At 37.4% G+C, this 18,338-nt stretch overlaps 1 protein-coding gene and 1 long non-coding RNA gene across 2 annotated transcripts in view; one reads left to right on the top strand and one right to left on the bottom strand.

Annotated features, from left to right (window-relative positions):
* Nucleotides 1-18,338, bottom strand: part of LOC136829717 (uncharacterized) — a 210,221-nt gene that overhangs the window by 65,910 nt on the left and 125,973 nt on the right. The gene's annotated exons all lie outside the window — the stretch shown is intronic.
* The window catches only part of LOC136829679 (uncharacterized), a 28,559-nt gene continuing 10,901 nt past the window's right edge, over nucleotides 681-18,338 (top strand). Inside the window, exons 1-3 of the long non-coding RNA XR_010850443.1 lie at nucleotides 681-885; nucleotides 6,601-6,759; nucleotides 16,183-16,276. This is a non-coding gene — a long non-coding RNA (uncharacterized lncRNA). The remainder of the gene's footprint in view (nucleotides 886-6,600; nucleotides 6,760-16,182; nucleotides 16,277-18,338) is intronic.

Here is an 18,338-nt window from a genome sequence, read left to right on the forward strand (position 1 = left end):
ACGGACAGTGATTTGAAGGAGTGCAAGGGTCTACCTGCTGGGTCATCAGTAACTGTTGCTTACTTGCCAAACTCCCCTCATTTGTCCTTCTTTGATTCACTTGTACTTAAACAATCTTTCAAATTGCCCTCTTTCTCGCACCTTTTTACATTCACTTTTAATGTAAATTATGTAATATTTGGGACAAAACCTCTAATCTTTCACACAGCTGATTAAAAGAAGCCATGCGCCATGTCTATATACTCTGGACAGTAATTTCATGGACCAAAAAATACAGGCCTTCCTAAACTGGTAGTTGGTGTTGTCTTAAACGTAACATAATTTACATGAAAGTGGCTGGAATAAGTATTTGTTTTAGTAATCAAGCATCTTTCACGTCTTGTGTAGAATAGTGAGGTAGAGGTAGCGAATGCTTAGTGCATAAAGAGCCGAATGATAAAAGGTGCAGGAAAGATGGTAATTCGAAAGATTTAAGTAGGAACTCTGGGAGGGAATGAAATTGTTTATCAACTTATTGAAGGTAAAGAGATTCCTAGATATAAACGTTATGTGAAATATTAACAATGGGGTAATATTTTCAATTTTAAGTAGGTTTCTGTAGGCCCCTGTCAGTTTTCTTCCGTTATTTGATCAGTATCAGTTCATGAATATCTTCATTTTTTCAGTTCGTCCAGTTCTTCAAACAGGTCTCAGAATGATAATTTTGTAATCGAAACTTGCTAACATTCACTGAAATACCCACACCTACTACTGACAGAGACAACTACCCTAGTTCCACTGCAGAGGAGGCAACGACCGCTTCAACTAAAATATCTGAGGCAACTACAGCCAGTGCCTCTCTGGAAACGACCACACAAACAACTGCAACCACTCTTTCAACAACTGGTGAGTTCTGATAAAAGTTTTGAGTCTTTTCAACAACCATTTACTGATAAATATTAATTTCTGTCTGATGAATCTTAGACACTTCTGTGACTGGCAGGGAAAAAACTCTTTCTTTCTCCTTGTCTCCTGAGCTAAATCTTGACTGAGATATTGTCTTCATCACAGACAAAGTCTAATGATAGTATGTTTACCTTTGTAATAACCATATTGGTATTCAGAAAACATATAATTAATCAACATTTTCATACATGCACAACTTATTTGTTTTGGTAATTATGTATTGCTTGATGACTATATTGATACAAGAGTTATCCTTGGCACTAACTCCAGGTAATCGATTCTCAAAATAAATTCATTTAGAACGAAGTAGCGTACACTTACACTTAAACAATGTACACAACAAGTAAATGGGCTTATAGTGTATGTATACACAACGGGCCAGATTTTGAAACCACACGATAGTCCATTTTAAAGGTCCTTTCTCCAGGGGCAAATGCAAGGATTGTTTGAATTTCTAATGCATGATGCAGCAATGTATTATTGTCCACATGAAAACCAGAATCAGCAACTCTGCCTGTTTAACTTTGCAAACATTTTTTTTTTCTTGGCATAATGGTAATAAAATGGACATTAAATTCTCAGATCTCAAAGATTTTCTCTTATACACATTTATGGTCACTGCGGGCTAAGAATAGGTGCGTGGGTCTACCTGCTGGGGTCATCAATACTCACTGCTTCACTTCCCAGGTTTCATGTGGCTATTGAGAAGGCATAGGCACAGGGAATATCTATGGTATATGTTCAGTTTTTGGGACCTTATGCACAAATGTGATGAAGGGTCCCTTGCCTCTGTTACTCAATAACAAGGAAGCATAACAGATAGGAAGAGTATTATTGCTAGCCTGTTCCTGGATGAAAGTTGAGTCCCATCTTGGAGATATGTGGGTTTCAAGCTTCTCTAAAGAATTCTTGGACTCCCTTTTTACAATTTAGAACCAGTAATGCTACCAGGTGGCTCAAGAGAGTTAGGAAGCCCATTGGGTACTAAACTGTCTACATTTTTTTTACAATAGTCACCTGATTTCTGTAGGCAAACATCAGGTAACTGATCAAATGTTTGTGGATTTTTGGGGTAAACAACAAAATTCTTCAGTGTCAGTACTTTTTCACGTGGCTGGAAGAAAGCCAGTGTACACCTGTCTTCCTGGATTTTACTTTGCGACGACTGTGCTTTTATAATAGCAAAGAATTTAGGACTTTTAAAATCCTCGTAGGAGTAAAGTGACTTGAGCCGAGCTATGAACTAATCAATAATTTTGCCTTTCAGAAGTACAAGAATTGTTTATTTGAGGATACCAGTCAATGTATTTGTGATTGTGCGTGCTTGTATAACTATATGCATCCATCAAGACAACCAAAATACTTTCCGTATAAATGGACAAAATAAAAATAGTGATCATACACTTAGGTTCCTTAACAACAAGACACATTTTCATTAAAGCCTAGCAGTGACCACTGACCAATGCCTTATTGCAATGTCACTAATATACATTTTCTCAATATATCGTTTTACAACTATCATTTATGCATTCCAGTTTATAAAATATATGCTTTCTCAATGCATACCAATGAAGGAAAAGCTTCAGAAGTCTCAAGAAAGGATGAAACATTCAGAGATGAGGAATGATTATACAATGCTCTTTTAATGGTAACTGCTCATGCGGCTCTCTGACCAAAACAGTTAAATGCATTCAAGACGCTTTTACTATAGCGTGTAACAAGATAGCTTTGAATATAGAGCTTTTTGGTATGCCTGTAAGTATTATAGGTTAAATTATCCGTTCTGTAGCTTAGCAGTAAAGGAGAAAATAATATGGTGTCCGTAACATTGTTTTTTTTTCCTGCAAAGAAAAATCTCCCATTGCATGATTTGACTAAAATCATTTGCTAAGACATTCAGGATAAACTTGACATTTCTTGATGAATATAAGAGGAATTACTCTTGAGTCTGAATCAGTTATCTTATTCAAAATAAGGCTTTAGACAAAATTTTCTCTTTGCATTTGTTCTGAACCCGGGAAGGTATAAAGACTACTTTTAGGGTTTCAAGCTAACTTGCAAGCCATGCAGTGACTAACTACGACACTTCAGTGATGCCCTACATCATTGGAAAATCCAGTATTCTTGGTCACTATCTGATGATACAAAATGGATGTAACGAAACTTTTTAAAAAGCACCATTAATTGATTTAAAAGTAGTTTTATTTGATATAACACTTTTACGACACAGTTTTAAATCATCCTATTAACTGGAGTAAAACAAGATCTTTAGTTCCGTGCAACGACTCAGTTAAAAGGAATATCATTGAATCTTGTTTTATCATATCAAATAACGAAAGTGTTCTAAATTTAAATCTTGGTTTGTTTAAACTTGATGCCTTCATAATTAAAAAAAGTTGTTGATAAATATATGCAAAATTAATATTCATTTTTATACACGTTTCTGCAATGTGAATGGGTAAGATTCCGTTTCTCTTATGGTTAAGTATATTTATGGATTTAGTTTTTGACCGCGTGATCCCGGACTTGCCGTGGATTAACCTTTTGTTTTTTACCCCCTGGAAATTAACCATCTGGTATTCAAGGTTATACATGTTTTTGGATTTTGTGAGCCTAAACTTCCATATCTCTTGTTGTTTGGTCTATGGTTCCTGTTTGTGACAGCTCGTTCCCGGATTATCCTGGATTATCTCTGTATATTACCCTTTGACAACTGAACACCTGGCATTCTTGTTATTTTTGTTTACTTTGTAACCTTCCTTTTATCTGTGTCTCATTTGTGCCCAGATAATGCATTAATAAATGTGAAAGCGCTTGGTACTGAACTTCTGCCTGTCATTTGCTTGTGGATTGCTTATATATATATATATATATATATATATATATATATATAAATATATATATATATATATATATATATATATATATATATATATATATATATATATATATATATATATATATATATACATACGTACATACATATATATACTATATATATAAATATATTATAAAGGTTGTCCATACAGTCTCTTTATAATTTAAAAAATATATATTACAAAAGCCATTGATAACATATCTTTATCAGATTTGTTTTATATATATATATATATATATATATATATATATATATATATATATATATATATATATACATACATATCTTTTCCCAATTTCCTATAACTTTTCGCTGGTTATTAAAACGATGAAACCGGAATTGAACAACTCGTCTGGTATTCAACTAGCTATCGTGTAATTTCATAGTAGGTACACACTTGGGTCGTTAAATATTTTACTTTGTGAGTGGTAGTTTGTTTACATTTCACCTTATTTTTATTTTCATATTTTTATGTTTATGTTAGTTTTTAATTTTTCGTTATTTTGCGTCTCACCCTTTTAGTTTGTATTTACTGTTCGTTTTATATATTTGGTTAGTATTTTTGCTGAAGATTTATTATGACAATTCATTTTATTGTAATTTCATTGATTCTCGTTCTTGTCGTTTTTTCAGCCTGATGATGAGGTTTTATACCTCGAAAGCTCGTATAATAAAGAATGTTCTTCCTGGTCTTGGCAATATTATTTGTCATTAAGCTATATATATATATATATATATATATATATATATATATATATATATATATATATATATATATATATATATATATAATTGGATATTAATAGAAATTAAAAGTTTGTAATTATTCTGCAAAAAGTTTCATGCATGTGGGTCTCATGCATGATCTAACTTCTAAGCATGTTCCAGTTTTTTTTTTTTTTATTAAAATGAACCAAAGACCTTTGACACACGGTTTTAAACCGATGGCATCTTACGGAATAATAATTCTGGGACCACTGAATACAGTAATGACATAATTAGGAGTTCTCATCTGAAATACATTTGCAGTTTGTATCTTAATTTCAATTTTTAACAGAAAGCTTTCAAACCCTCAGATACTATGCCCAAAAGATAACGATCCAGTTATGTCGACATCCAGAATCACATAGCACTCACACCTTCCTATATGGTTACCCAAATTTAAGATAAAAAGCAACACTTAGGATTACCAAATATTCCAAAAAAAATGAAGTGAAGTGTTTAAAGTCTAGCCTATCAGCAAGTCTTGACTTTAAAGGTCTAGCTCTAGACTGCGTTGACTCTATAACGATCTTTACTGAGACTAACAACCACTTCCTTTTGTGCCAAAAAATTTGTATCAGAAACATTCTGTACGACCTTTTCTTAAGGACCAACAAAAAGGCCATAACAGAGCTCTGTGGGACATGATATTGACAGGTTTGGTTCACTAAAAACAGTGTCAACTGCAACTTTCAGCTTTTGGACACATAAAAAATTTAGATCAAAAATACACAATCCCAGAGACCTAGTTACCTTCTGAAAGAACTAAATTACTAAGTTTCGACATTCATGATTAACCCATATAAAATGCAGCAATGAAATCAATTTAAATAAATGAAGGCTCATGTTCATTGTACAGGTTATCTTTGATTTACCTAAACAATAAGTCATCCAGATCCTCGCAATGCTTAATATTTTCTACAATGACATAGACTGGAAGCAAGTGTCTGACTTGGAAAAGCTTTGAAAGAGATTGAGGTTCAAGCCTTCAGCTCTTGTCATGTCTTCAGTATCCTTGAAGTTATTACTGGCTGAGTAAATGTTGCAATTTCTCGTTCTAGTGGAATATTTTTGGGGGGGTTTTGAATGAGTCAACAGCATCATCAGATAAGCAAGAAGGTGTTTGTAGAACATGACTATTTGGCATCTAAATGGCATTTTTTTTTTCTCTCAAAAAAAAAAAGCATATAATTTTCATTCACATCTTTCCACTTTTTATCACAATCTACACCTTATTAGTTTATTTCGCCTTCAAAAGCTTTGGTTATATACTATTCTATTAGGGTTTTTTTTCCACCATTCGTTGTTGCTAAATATTTGGATAATTTACTGATTCTACTTGTGTGTGTGGTTGCACCAGATGTTTCAAGTGCAAGAATCACGCTTTCAAATATTCTTTTCATCCCTTCTTGGTCTTGCTAACTTTTGCCCTTTTTTATGATTCCATTTTTGCTCTTTCCTCGGCGTTATTTGGCCTTGATAGCTACAGCGACAGAAAACTTAGTCAATCGTTCTTTCTTTTTCTTTTTGTTCTTAAAACACTTAGTGATTTCTAACTACGTTAAGGTTTCAGGACATTTCCCTGCGAGTCATCTTTCACTGATTTTTTTTTTTCATTATGTTTCTGAGGCACTCGTTACCTCCCTCACTGAATATTAATATAACCTACCAGGGTTAGCCACAGTGACAGTCAATGCTAATTCGCTCTGAACTTCTGTTGCTACAAATTTGGTAAGGTATTGTTTGCTTTCTCTTTCTCCAACAATCAAAACATGTAGTAAAGACTGAATCCAGAGGGGTCGCGGACTACTTTGGACTACCTGCCTATTAGTTCACTACCCTGATATCAAGACATTCTCTACATACTCTGGAACAGCTGAGAATTTTAATTTAGAATTTGAAAATGTCATGAGTTATAGAGATATATTCGAACCAAAATAATGCATAAGAAAACTATTTCATGGAGAGCTTTTTATCTAAATGTGATGTTTACATCCCGTTCTTCTTCCAAACAGGACCCGCAGTATGCGAAAGCGACTGGATAGCAAACGGATCTTCTTGCTACTTCTTCAGCAATGACTATGTGACCTGGAATACATCCTACCAAAGGTGCATCGATAAGAATAGCAATTTGACAATCATCACCAGTGATACAGAATACAATTTTCTTTTTGGTTAGTACTTATAGTGGTTTCTCAGTGGTATAACCACAGTTCATTTACACATGAACAAGCACTTACACACACACACACATATATATACATATAAAATTTGTATATACATGCCTACATATACTGAATATACATATATATATATATATATATATATATATATATATATATATATATATATATATATATATATATATATATATATACTGTATATATATATGTAAAGGCCAATTCTGAAACCTTTACTTTATTTAAGTCTCTGTTTTATGAACAGAGGTTTGATCTCGCTTATCCCGAGATATTATGTGATACCGTGTAGCGTGAGCCGACATCATCAGTTATACCTTTCCCTAACTAAAATCTAAGGACTACTGGAATGAGATACTAAGTACAAAACTAAAACCTTTATTGACAAAAAATTAATGAAAATAACTTCTTAAAAATTATGAAGAATGAAAACGAATGATTCATCAAAGAATCAAAAATTCTTCTAAGGAAATAAGGTTCCAAAATCATAAACATCCAATTACCTAAGGGAATACAGAAAATAACTCATCTGTCAAAACATAAACAGGTCAATTAATAAAATCAGGTCATCTCAAAAATGTCATACCACTCCCTTCCTTGTAGGAGGGAGAGAGGAAAAAAGGAAAAGGAATACCTGTGAAAGAACAAACGTCACATTAAAAATCAGAAAATGTAAAAATCGCAGAAACACATTTTTCACTGTCACAGGGGTAACGTGTGTGTTCATAGTTCTGAAAAACAAAGTCTAAAAACGTATATGAATTCTACTCACTCCACAAGTCCTTTGGGACAGTCTTCATGTGAAAAATAACACCTCACATTTCTTAGAGTCACTGATATCGGATCGCAATGCCCGATCAAACAACGGTCCCTCCCATTATATTCATTATGCAATGCACGAACAAACGTACTTTTCCGTGACATCATTCGAGGTCAAAGTTCGGCAAGACACGCCTCTGTACTTCAAGGTGTCACGAAGTATACGTACACACACACACACACATTATCGAAATGCATTCTTCAAAACCGGATTTTGTAACCGGTTCATTGCTAGAACATTCTTGGCTGACAACGCATCAAATAAATAAATCTGATAAAGCTACAGCCCCTGCCAAGAAAAGTATATCTTAGTTTAACCAGACTGCTGAGCTGATTAACAGCTCTCCTAGGGCTGGCCCGAAGGATTAGATTAATTTTACGTGGCTCAGAACCAACTGGTTACCTAGCAACAAGACCTACAGCTTATTGTGGGATCTGAACCACATTATGACGAGAAATGAATTTCTATCACCAGAAATAAATTCCTCTAATTCTTCATTAGCCGGTACGAGAGTCGAACACTGGGCCAACAGCATGCTAGGCGACAATGCTATCCACCCCTCCAACAAAGAACTTAGCCCTGCCAAGAGTGTGATACGAATCTTATAAAACGCTTCAAGTGAGACTGGCTGATAAAACTATTTTACATTAGCACAATGATAATGCTGAGTGGCCCTACATGTGGCCCTTGTACTGTCGAGTTCAGAAGATGGACTTGAGGTTTCTAAGGCAATTGTTCCACAAGGACTGGGGCAGAACTTGAAGACCCAGATTCCAAGATTCTTATTAGATCTGTGCATGGAGCTCGCTTGTCAAAGATGGATTCAGGCCGCAGAAGTCCAGACACGTGGCCAGTGGTAGGAGGACAGAACAGCACCAGCTTAGCACTGTTAAGATTCATTGACCTTGCGCTGTAGAGGTCTGGCACAGAATGAGAGCGAGAGAGGTCACCTAGCCATCCCATTCAATCCCAGTGGCGGGCACAGGACAGCGGTAGATCTGGAAGAAGCAATAACTGCCAGTACAAAGGTTGAAGGGAAATAGGTCTTATAGTTAAGGCTAACTAAGGGTCAGCCTAGCAGCCCAATTACTATCCTGACTGGTCCTTGTGCCCTAACGGCTTTCTGTTCCCCAAATTGTTCAATATTGTGGTTAGGACGCCTACATCTGCCTCCCCCCCCAACAAGTGGGGTCTCCTCCAGCCACCATGAAATTTCATTTCCTAGCTAACGGATTGGGGGGATGAATTTTCTAAATACGTGAAAGCTCCCCCCTTTAAGAAGGCACTCACTCCCTTTTGGGCATGAAGGCCTTGGCTAAGTAAGTTATTTATCTCAACTAGTCAGTTAGCTTCCCTAAATGAGTGTACTTTTGCAATGCAGCTAACTAAAATGACCTACCTAACTGCTAGGAGGGGATACTGGTTTTACTAACTTCCTTACTACAGCAAAGGCTAACACTGGACAACGGTATCAACAGACTTCTACTGGCTGACTCTGTAGACAGGGGAACTTTATTCCTAGGCAAAGGGTACATGGAAAATTGTCTTGTTGACAAGGTCTACTATCCTACTGCCCTGGCACTAAATTAAATGACAATGACCTAACTAAATGCAGTTATTTACAGATTACACAATTCTTTATGGAATATCACATACAATATTTTCAGACATGCACAACCTGAAGGGTTAATTATGCTATGCAGTCAGGTGTGTACCAGCTTGGTATTGGATGGTTTTATTAACAGGGTTAGTACTATAAGATTGCCTAGGGTGTTAGGTGTCAGTCTACTTGGGCAGAGATCATGCCGGCTACCTCCTCTGGGTAGGGGCCAGGATCACTCTGAGATGGAAATGGCACTGTGCCAATGGGACACGAGTGCCAAGGAGAGCTTGTGGCTCTTATAGGTTAATTGGATCTCTTCCCCTGTTCTTTTTATTCCTCTTCGGGTTCCTCCAAGGTCTGGCTATGCCATTCCTAGGACGTGACGAGGACACAGACTCTGGGGAAAGGCCAGAGGTGCCGTCAGGAGCAGAATCATAGGTAGCCCTAGGAGCTACGGCGAGGCTCCCTACATTGGCTGCTGCAACAACCGTCGTAAGGGTAGAACCAGCTTCTGCATCCCGGCCAGACAGTTCCTGGTCGACCAGAGAAGGTGTAGCATTAAGGTCTGCCAGAGGTTCATCCTCGGCAGATGAAGGTGATTGTGAAGAAGAATTGTCGGGGGCCGGAGGCTCACAATTTGCAATGATCAACACTATGAGGTTTGGAGGATGTTCCACAGGAGGATCCGTGACATGATTGGGTTCCAGCGCTGCCACTAATTCGGGGCCAGGCACAGAGGTTAAGGTTAGTGGAGGATCAGCATCTGAGATAGATGGAGCTTGGCACTGCTCAGGGCTCTCAAGTGGCACTGGCAGAGATTTGGAGTCAAGCGTGCCTAATGAGGGACCCCAGTGTGCAAAACCCCTCAGTGTACCTGAGTTAGCATGAGACAGAGATTCCTGTCTCAAGTGGAGGGCAGAGACTCTTGGAAGTGTACTAGTTGTGGTGTCCGCAGCATTTTGCTTGCTAGGGCACCCCGACCAATTTGTGGAGTGCCCTGTTACATTACAGGTCTTGCAGCAGTACTTGATTCTGGCGATTTCCCATCACAGTGAGGGAGGAAACTTTTGATGGCCATCCTTTTGTGAGGAGTGAGGATTGGACCTGGAGTTGCACAGAGAGTGCTCCTTCTGTCGACCACTTTGGTGAGTGGAAGGTAGGGCTGACGGTGGCACACCTGTCTCAGTGGCAATATGTCCCGGTCAGGTGATTCTGGAGGTAAGGCCTCTCCCTGGTGGAGGTAGCTAGGCAACATAGTGGTGTTGGGGAAGGACATCCCCAAAGGAGGCCTCATCCCAACAGGAACTTTACTCCATGCCTGATTTTGCTCACCATGCCAATGCGGTGAGGTTTTGTCCCCCAAGGGGTTGTCACCTGAAGCTTGACTATGGGAATGGTCTTAGTCTGCTCCTCTATCCCAGTCATCATCCACCTGGTCTTTTTGTCTACAGTGGCACTGGCTGGCACTCAGGCCCAGTCAATCAGGCAAATATCTGAGCCAGTGTCTACTGTAACCGGCTGGTTCACTGGTAGGCTAGAGCCATATAGGGGTGCCACTGAGACGGACTGAGTCCACAACCACTCGGGGCAAGACATATCTGGCGGCACGGCAGCGCAGGTCACAGCACTGATCAGGTTTACTTGCTTGGTAGAGGGGATATGTTTTGGGCAACCAGGATATACGGCAGTATAGTGCCCTGGAGTTCCACAGTCTCTGCAGGGGCCCCTTGAATGGGCTGATTTCCCTATGGTGACTGTCCATGGAGAAGACTGGTTTTCTTAATCCAGCCCTCAGATTCAGGGTGGCCAACTCTCTTGCAGAAGTTGCATATTGGAGGTTTACCATGGTGTCCGTTCTTCAAGCGAATTGGTCTAGGTGGTACTATGCACCGGTGAGATGTGCTGTGAGACTGGTTATAGGTCTCCCAGTCGCCAGCCATACGACAAGCTTCCAGGAGTGTTCTGGGTTGCTTGTTGTTGAGGTGCACAGCAAGTGGTCCAGGAGCACACTGGAAGAGATCCTCCAGCATGATCCGGTTGAACAGGTCCTGGAACTCTGTGCACTCCATGGCATCGAGCTAGCGTTGCCCTGATTGGGTTTTAAGATAGGCCCATTCAGCCCAGGCCCAACCAACTTCCTTGGCAAGACCTCTAAAATGCTGTCTCCATCTCTCCGGGGTAATCTTGTACCCTTTGGTGATCACCTGTCAAACGTCTACCATCTTCCCTTTCGTACCCTTGTTCATCCAGTGGAGGGAGGTTTTGGCTTTGCCGTCCATGTGCTTGGCAAACGGGGCAGCCCTCTCCATCTCGGTGGTGGAGTAGTTCTCAAAAAGTGCTTCTACTTCCTCCAACCACACCTTGGGCTCATCCTCCATCCATTTTGGAATCAGAGCATTAATGCTCCATACTGGAGCATCAGGCGCACCAGGTGTGGGGTTGGAGGCTTGTTGGACAGCTAGAGCCTCGGCACTTTCTTTTCGAGTCTTCTCCAGCTCAAGCTCCTTGTCCTTGAGAGTGAGGTCTCTTGCTGCCTTAGCTTCTTCATACTTCCTCTGATCTTCTCTTGCTGCTCTCTCCTGCTGGAGTATGTCATCCAGCTGTTCTTTCAACCACTGGGTGAGTTCCTGTCCCATGTAACCTGCATCCTTGCCCATGTTCATGAGGGGTTGGCGCTGTTCCAATGACATGTATATAGTCTTATACGATGTCTAGGGGAAATGGTCTGTGACAGTGGGGAAGCGTCCCGTAATTTGGTGGCACTTTATTGGAGTGGCACCTTCTCAATGAGGTGGCATTGTGGCTGAGTGTGCCATGCAGAGGTCACACTGATGGAGCGATCCTGAAGTAGTAATGATCCTTATGGGTGGATACGCTGAAGTTATGGAGTGATCCTGAAGGAGTGATAATCCTTATGGATGGATACACTGATAAATTGGAGTGATCCTGAAGGAGCAAAGGTCTTTATGGGTGGATACACCGTCATAGGCACTCTGTATCTCAGGTACAGTTGCAGTGGCTTATATGTGAGGACTATGTCTTGGTGGTACTAGGGTGCCAGTGTGTTCCACGGAACAACACTAAGAGGCAGTACAACCAAACTGAACTAAAGGAAATGGCACTCTGCCTGAGGCAGAGCATGAGTAATGAGTAAAAGGGAAAGTGGAAGGTAGGCGCTTCAGTAACCTAGTCGTTGGCAGTGTCTCAGATTAGTGGCACTGTGGAAGGGGAAACCCTTTGGCTAAATGATCCTTAGAAACCTGTCTCCTAACCTGTAATTCTGCTTCTGAAAATTCATTGTTGTCCCCTACAATAGCAACCGAATTATTGTCATCAACCCAATCTTCAAAATCTACCACATATGTACCCTTCTGATATCACAGAACTGAATCGTTACAGTTTAGTAACTCTACCCAAATAACCTGTGCATCAGACACAATGCTTATAGAAACCGTACTGTCTTCTCCCTTGAGCTTCTTGGTACCCTCACTCACACACTTGTTTTTTTATGTATATATATGTATGTATGTATGTACATATATATATATATATATATATATATATATATATATATATATATATATATATATATATATATATATATATATATATATATATATATTTTCAAATAAGAACTGATAGCATTCTGTTAAAAAGAGGTAACAGTTACTGAAATTAATGTGACTAATTGATTATTATTATTTCTTGTAATCAGCCGCTATTGTTATACAAAAACATACATACATACTTCTTATTATGTACATTTAACTTTGCTATAAAATTTAATTAGAATTTTACCATTACATAATTTCAAGCATTCTGGATATCTAAACTAGAACTTATGTTTTTATATTAATTTTATATAATCCATTAGTAGTATCTTAAATCATGAACTAATGATTATCCTGACCATAAATTAATGATTAGTAAATATAAATAAAAGCATACATTTTTAATGGAAGCTTTAAAAAATACATAGACAACTAGAAATGAAAAGTACGTTATACTAAAAAAAGTTAAATGTGATTTTTTTTAAAGACAAAAATGTTTAGAAAATTACCCAAGACTTTTTTTAAAACCGTTTTTCTAATCAAAATTATGACAATATTTTTATAATCTTTTTTCATTGTATAAATGAAATTTGCAATCTTTATTATTAAAAATTTAAAAAATAAATATTAAAAAATTTCTACAATTTTTTTCACAATGGCATATTTTTGCATATATAATCCAACTGAATCCACGATGATTCACGAAGATAGTGGGGTTCTTTAGTTTGTACATACACAATATTCATACGTACATAACTAGGCAACATCGCTGATATATCTGTAATTATCTCACAAAGCGTGGTAATATTTACTTTTCTTTCTACCGCATTGAATTTGTATCTTAAAATTACTGATTGTCCTACAGTGTATACGTACATGCACAGATATCTATCTATCATATACATATATATATATATATATATATATATATATATATATATATATATATATATATATATATATATATATATATATTTATATATATATATATATATATATAAATATAATGCTTTTTTTCAGCTGTAGGTCCCGTTGCTAGATAACCAGTTGGTTCTTAGCCACGTAAAATAAATCTAATCCTTCGGGCCAGCCCTAGGAAAGCTGTTATTCAGCTAAGTGGTCTGGTTACTCTAAGATATACTTAACTTTTTTCATTCTCCAGTGGCATATGAACGTCAGCATTCAGCGTCCATCGCCTACAAGGTGGGAATTTAATATACGAACCCTGAACAGAGTTTATGAAAATTTGTAACCTTTAAAAAGCTGCCTTACTGAAATTCAGTCAACGTCAAATGCAGATCACACCACTGCAGAAGCAACTGGAATTTTTCTATGCCTAGATAATGACAAATTCATGTTTTGATTGGAGCTTTTCCATCAGATTTATGCCTCATGTTGAAGCAATTTACAACCAAATGCAATCTCAAGAAATTTATTTTTTCAAAGTAAACGAAAATGTAAAGATCTGAAAACTGCTATTTTGGAAATAAGAAACTCGAAGTACTGTGAGAACCCCTCAAAGACGCTCATGGCAGAAGCAAAGGAAGTATGTGACTGCCTATGTGTTGATACAGTCGACAGATATTCTTTCACTAAACAGTTAGTAGCTGCTAAATTGTTCGACAAGAAAAGCTTCACTAGTTTTAAGAATAAACTGCCTACAGAAAAGGTAGAATTAGCCACTGAAACATATCCAACGATTAACAAACAAAAACTTGAAAATGAACAGAGTATTCTACGGTAGATCCGACATGCATGAATACTGCCAATTAATTGACCTGCTGAAGTTTATATTTGAAAGTAATTTAGATGGCGCTCTTAGCGAAACTACTAAACTGACAAAAATCCCTCTCACAATTCCCTTGACTACATCAGTGTCTGAACGCTGCTTTTCTACACTGAAAAGATTAAAAACTTTCCTGAAGAGCACCATGAATCAGGAAAGGCTAAATGCACTTGCAATGATTTCAATTGAGAAAAATTTCCTCACCGGTCATCCAGAAATCAAGGAGAAAGTTACTAACCTTTTCGCCAATAAAACAAGAATAATGAATTTCATTTTTAAATGAACGGATCAAGCTGGACTGGAACACTTTATATGGGACGTAAAAATTAACTCTTTGCTCAGGCTTCTATCATTATATATAAATTTTCTTTCTCTGTATGTACGTATTTCGTTTTGCACAATATAAAATAATGCCTAAAAATTTTTTCAAGCAGCACCCCCACTAATTTTAGTCACGAGCCGCCACTGATATGTACACACACACACACACACACACACACGTATATATATATAATGTAGAAATATATATATGTATATATATATATATATATATATATATATATATATATTATATTATATTATATTATATTATATTATATTATATTATATTATATTATATTATATTATATTATATAGAGAAAAAATTAACACATGAGGGCATGCTTCACAGAAATAATTTTCTGACTCACGTAGGGGCTGAACCCTGGTCTTTCAAATGAGAGGACAAAGCATTACGAATTGAACAGCACAGACCATAAAAGAAGCTGAAACCTAAGTACACCCGCACCTGAGGTTTTTCCTCGGCAGGCTACCGCCTAATATCCAAGCGAATTTTACTCAGCCGTGAGTCAACTGGTAGCATTTTATTTGGATTACCCCTTCATAGTGGATAAAATTTGCTGGTATGTTAGGCACTAAGCGCCTTCCCAGGAAAAACCTCAGGTATGGGCATACTTAGTTTCTAACTCTTCATCTGAAAGACCAGGGTTTGACCCCATTGAAAGCCAGAAATTTATCTCTGTAAAACACATGCATGTGTTCATTATTTCTATCATAATCTTGATAAAGGGTTAATTCGAACAAAATGCTACCAACTGACTCACTACTGGGCCTGAAAGCTGGGTAAAATTCACTGGTATGTTTGACGGCAGCCTGCCTGGTAAACACCTCGGGTACGGGCGTACTTAGGTTCCAACTTCTTTTATGATCTGTGCTGTTCAATTGGTAATGCCTTGGACTCTCATCTGAAATACCAGGGTTCGGTTCCGATGCGAGTTACAAATAATGAATATATACAAATATATACATAGACACACATATACATGTATATATATGTATATATATATTTACATACACATACATACATACATATAGTATATATGTATATATACAGTATATTCATATAGTATATATATATACACATATGATGTTTTTCCAATTTCCTCAAACTTTTTTTTTATTGCTTTGATGATATTTTCAAATGAAAAAATAAAAGCTGTTCTTAATAATGTTCCATTTGCTGTTTCATATGTCGGCAGCTTCTTCAGGGAAGTAATATTTTATTACATAATAAAGGCACAGATGAGGTTGCATACTACATAAAAAAAAGTGGGATAAAGACATTTTATTATTTCTGCAGAAAGGGTTACTGGCTGGGCATGGATCGGGATGTGGTCTCCATATTCAAACAGGACATTTTTGTGGATTGACGGCACCACTCCAACTATAGTTAAGTAAGTTTTAATCAGTTTCCATCAAGGTTTTCATATCTTTTAGTTTCTCTTTAAAACTAATTCTGCATGATTACTGCTGAAAAGTCTCATTATTTACAAACCTATCTTTATTCATACTAATGTGTCCAAGCTTGTGCAAATATGCCCAAAGTGCTAATAGTGACCAGGCTAGGGTACCTCTAGGCTCATTCCTGAAAATATTCACTTAAAATTTGTAAAAGAGGGATTACTCAATTTGTCTTTTCATAAAAACAAAATATCTAAAAATAAAAATAATGACACTAACAAGCAAAATGTGTCAGTCAAGAGCTTTGTCACAACAGCTTAGCCTTCCAAACCTATATACTCATCATCAAGTAACTATCATCAAACCTAAGACTGCTATATTTATAGCAGTTATATATTACTACTATTCATTTACTGTTTCTAATATTTACCTGCAATGGTAAGAAATGACTGGCTGTTAATAACCTATTCCATTCTCGTCGCCGAATATTCCGCTTGTGGATTGGTAATGATAGATAATCTTCTTCTATAATTTATTAGGCTGATTACATCATAGCAAGAGACGAGGGAAGTGATGCAAACATAATATAAACAATGCAATAAAAACATTTAAGCACTAAAGCTAAGAACAGAAGAGGAATACAGAGTTTCATAATGTATCTTGCACTTACATACAAGACATACATAACTAACATATCCAAGCGCACTGTATTGCCTGTAATGTCTGTATAATGAATGTATTGAATGTACAGGTGTAACAAGAAAATGTAAACAATGACGTGATAACCAGTAATTTTGAAGATAACTGCACATGCAAGCGCAATGCTACTGTACTTCATGTTTGCTAGACTTCCCTGTTATTTACATTTTCTATGGGTACTATTTTCCATGTCCAGCATGATCGTCTACAAATTGCCTAAAATCCTGACTGAAAAACAACAAACAAGCAATAAAGACTACAAATAGTAAACCTTAAATTACTTTAATATACTTACTAAATTGGACACTTTTGGTGTGCTTACTGGAAGGCAGTATTCCATAAGCTAGTGACACTAACTGAGGAGGCATTACAAGTTCTCACTGCCTGCAAGTGGCCCTATGTTAGCACACAGGTTTTTATTGCATTGTTTATATTGTGTCTGTATCACACAGGTTTTGGAAAGGCTTATCCTTATCCTCACTCCTTGAGTGAAGTGGCTGACTTTGGAATGACACAAGAATTGGGCAAGGGATGTGGCAATAGAACAATGATGAAAAATACACTGGGCTGTGGCACCAGTGCAGAGAACAGGAAAACTGGATGACCTGATGGTGAAGGGCTTGAATGCAAGGGGGAGCTGGGAAGAAATCTTCAAACCACCTTTGAGAGAAGGATTGCTGTTGTTAAAGCTTGACATGCTGGTCCTTGATGTATAAAGAAATCCAACTAAGCCATCACCTACTCTGTCATAGTGGGATGGTCAAAAAACTCAACAAGGATGTCGAGTGCTTCTTGGACCTTGCTGAACCTGCTACAACAGTAGTGGCATAATCCCTATAATCACCGTCACTGTCGTCATGATCATCAGCATCCTGAGTACCAGTGGCAGCAGCAGTAATCTCAACGTACATCGTCTGATACCCAGGATCACCCCTGTCTTCACTCATCCATCCATGGATGTCGCCCTCCTGAATGTCTTAGTTGACTTTTCCTAAGTATCATTGGAAGCTGGGATCCTCAGACCCTGGAAAATCAATAGTGGCTTCTCATCAACCACATTCCAAAATAAGATAGGTCATTCCCAGCAAGAGCTAGTTATGGATTGTTTACTTCAGGGAATAATTCCAAATAGTCTATCCCTCAAGAATATCCAAGCCAAGCTCCTTCTCCACCTCATCCTAAAACACCATCATAACTTTATCAAGGAACCTCTGCCAGTAGTGCTTCTTCGTTGCCACAATAATACCATGGTCCATTGGCTGGATCAATGTTGCATTAAGAAACAAGAAATGATCATATGCAGCCATAGTCCACAATCAACTCTTGTCCAGCAGGAGTTCTTCGTTGGGCGAGTGG

This window comes from Macrobrachium rosenbergii, chromosome 45 (assembly GCF_040412425.1).
Source record: "Macrobrachium rosenbergii isolate ZJJX-2024 chromosome 45, ASM4041242v1, whole genome shotgun sequence".
Classification (NCBI taxonomy): Eukaryota; Metazoa; Arthropoda; class Malacostraca; order Decapoda; family Palaemonidae; genus Macrobrachium; species Macrobrachium rosenbergii.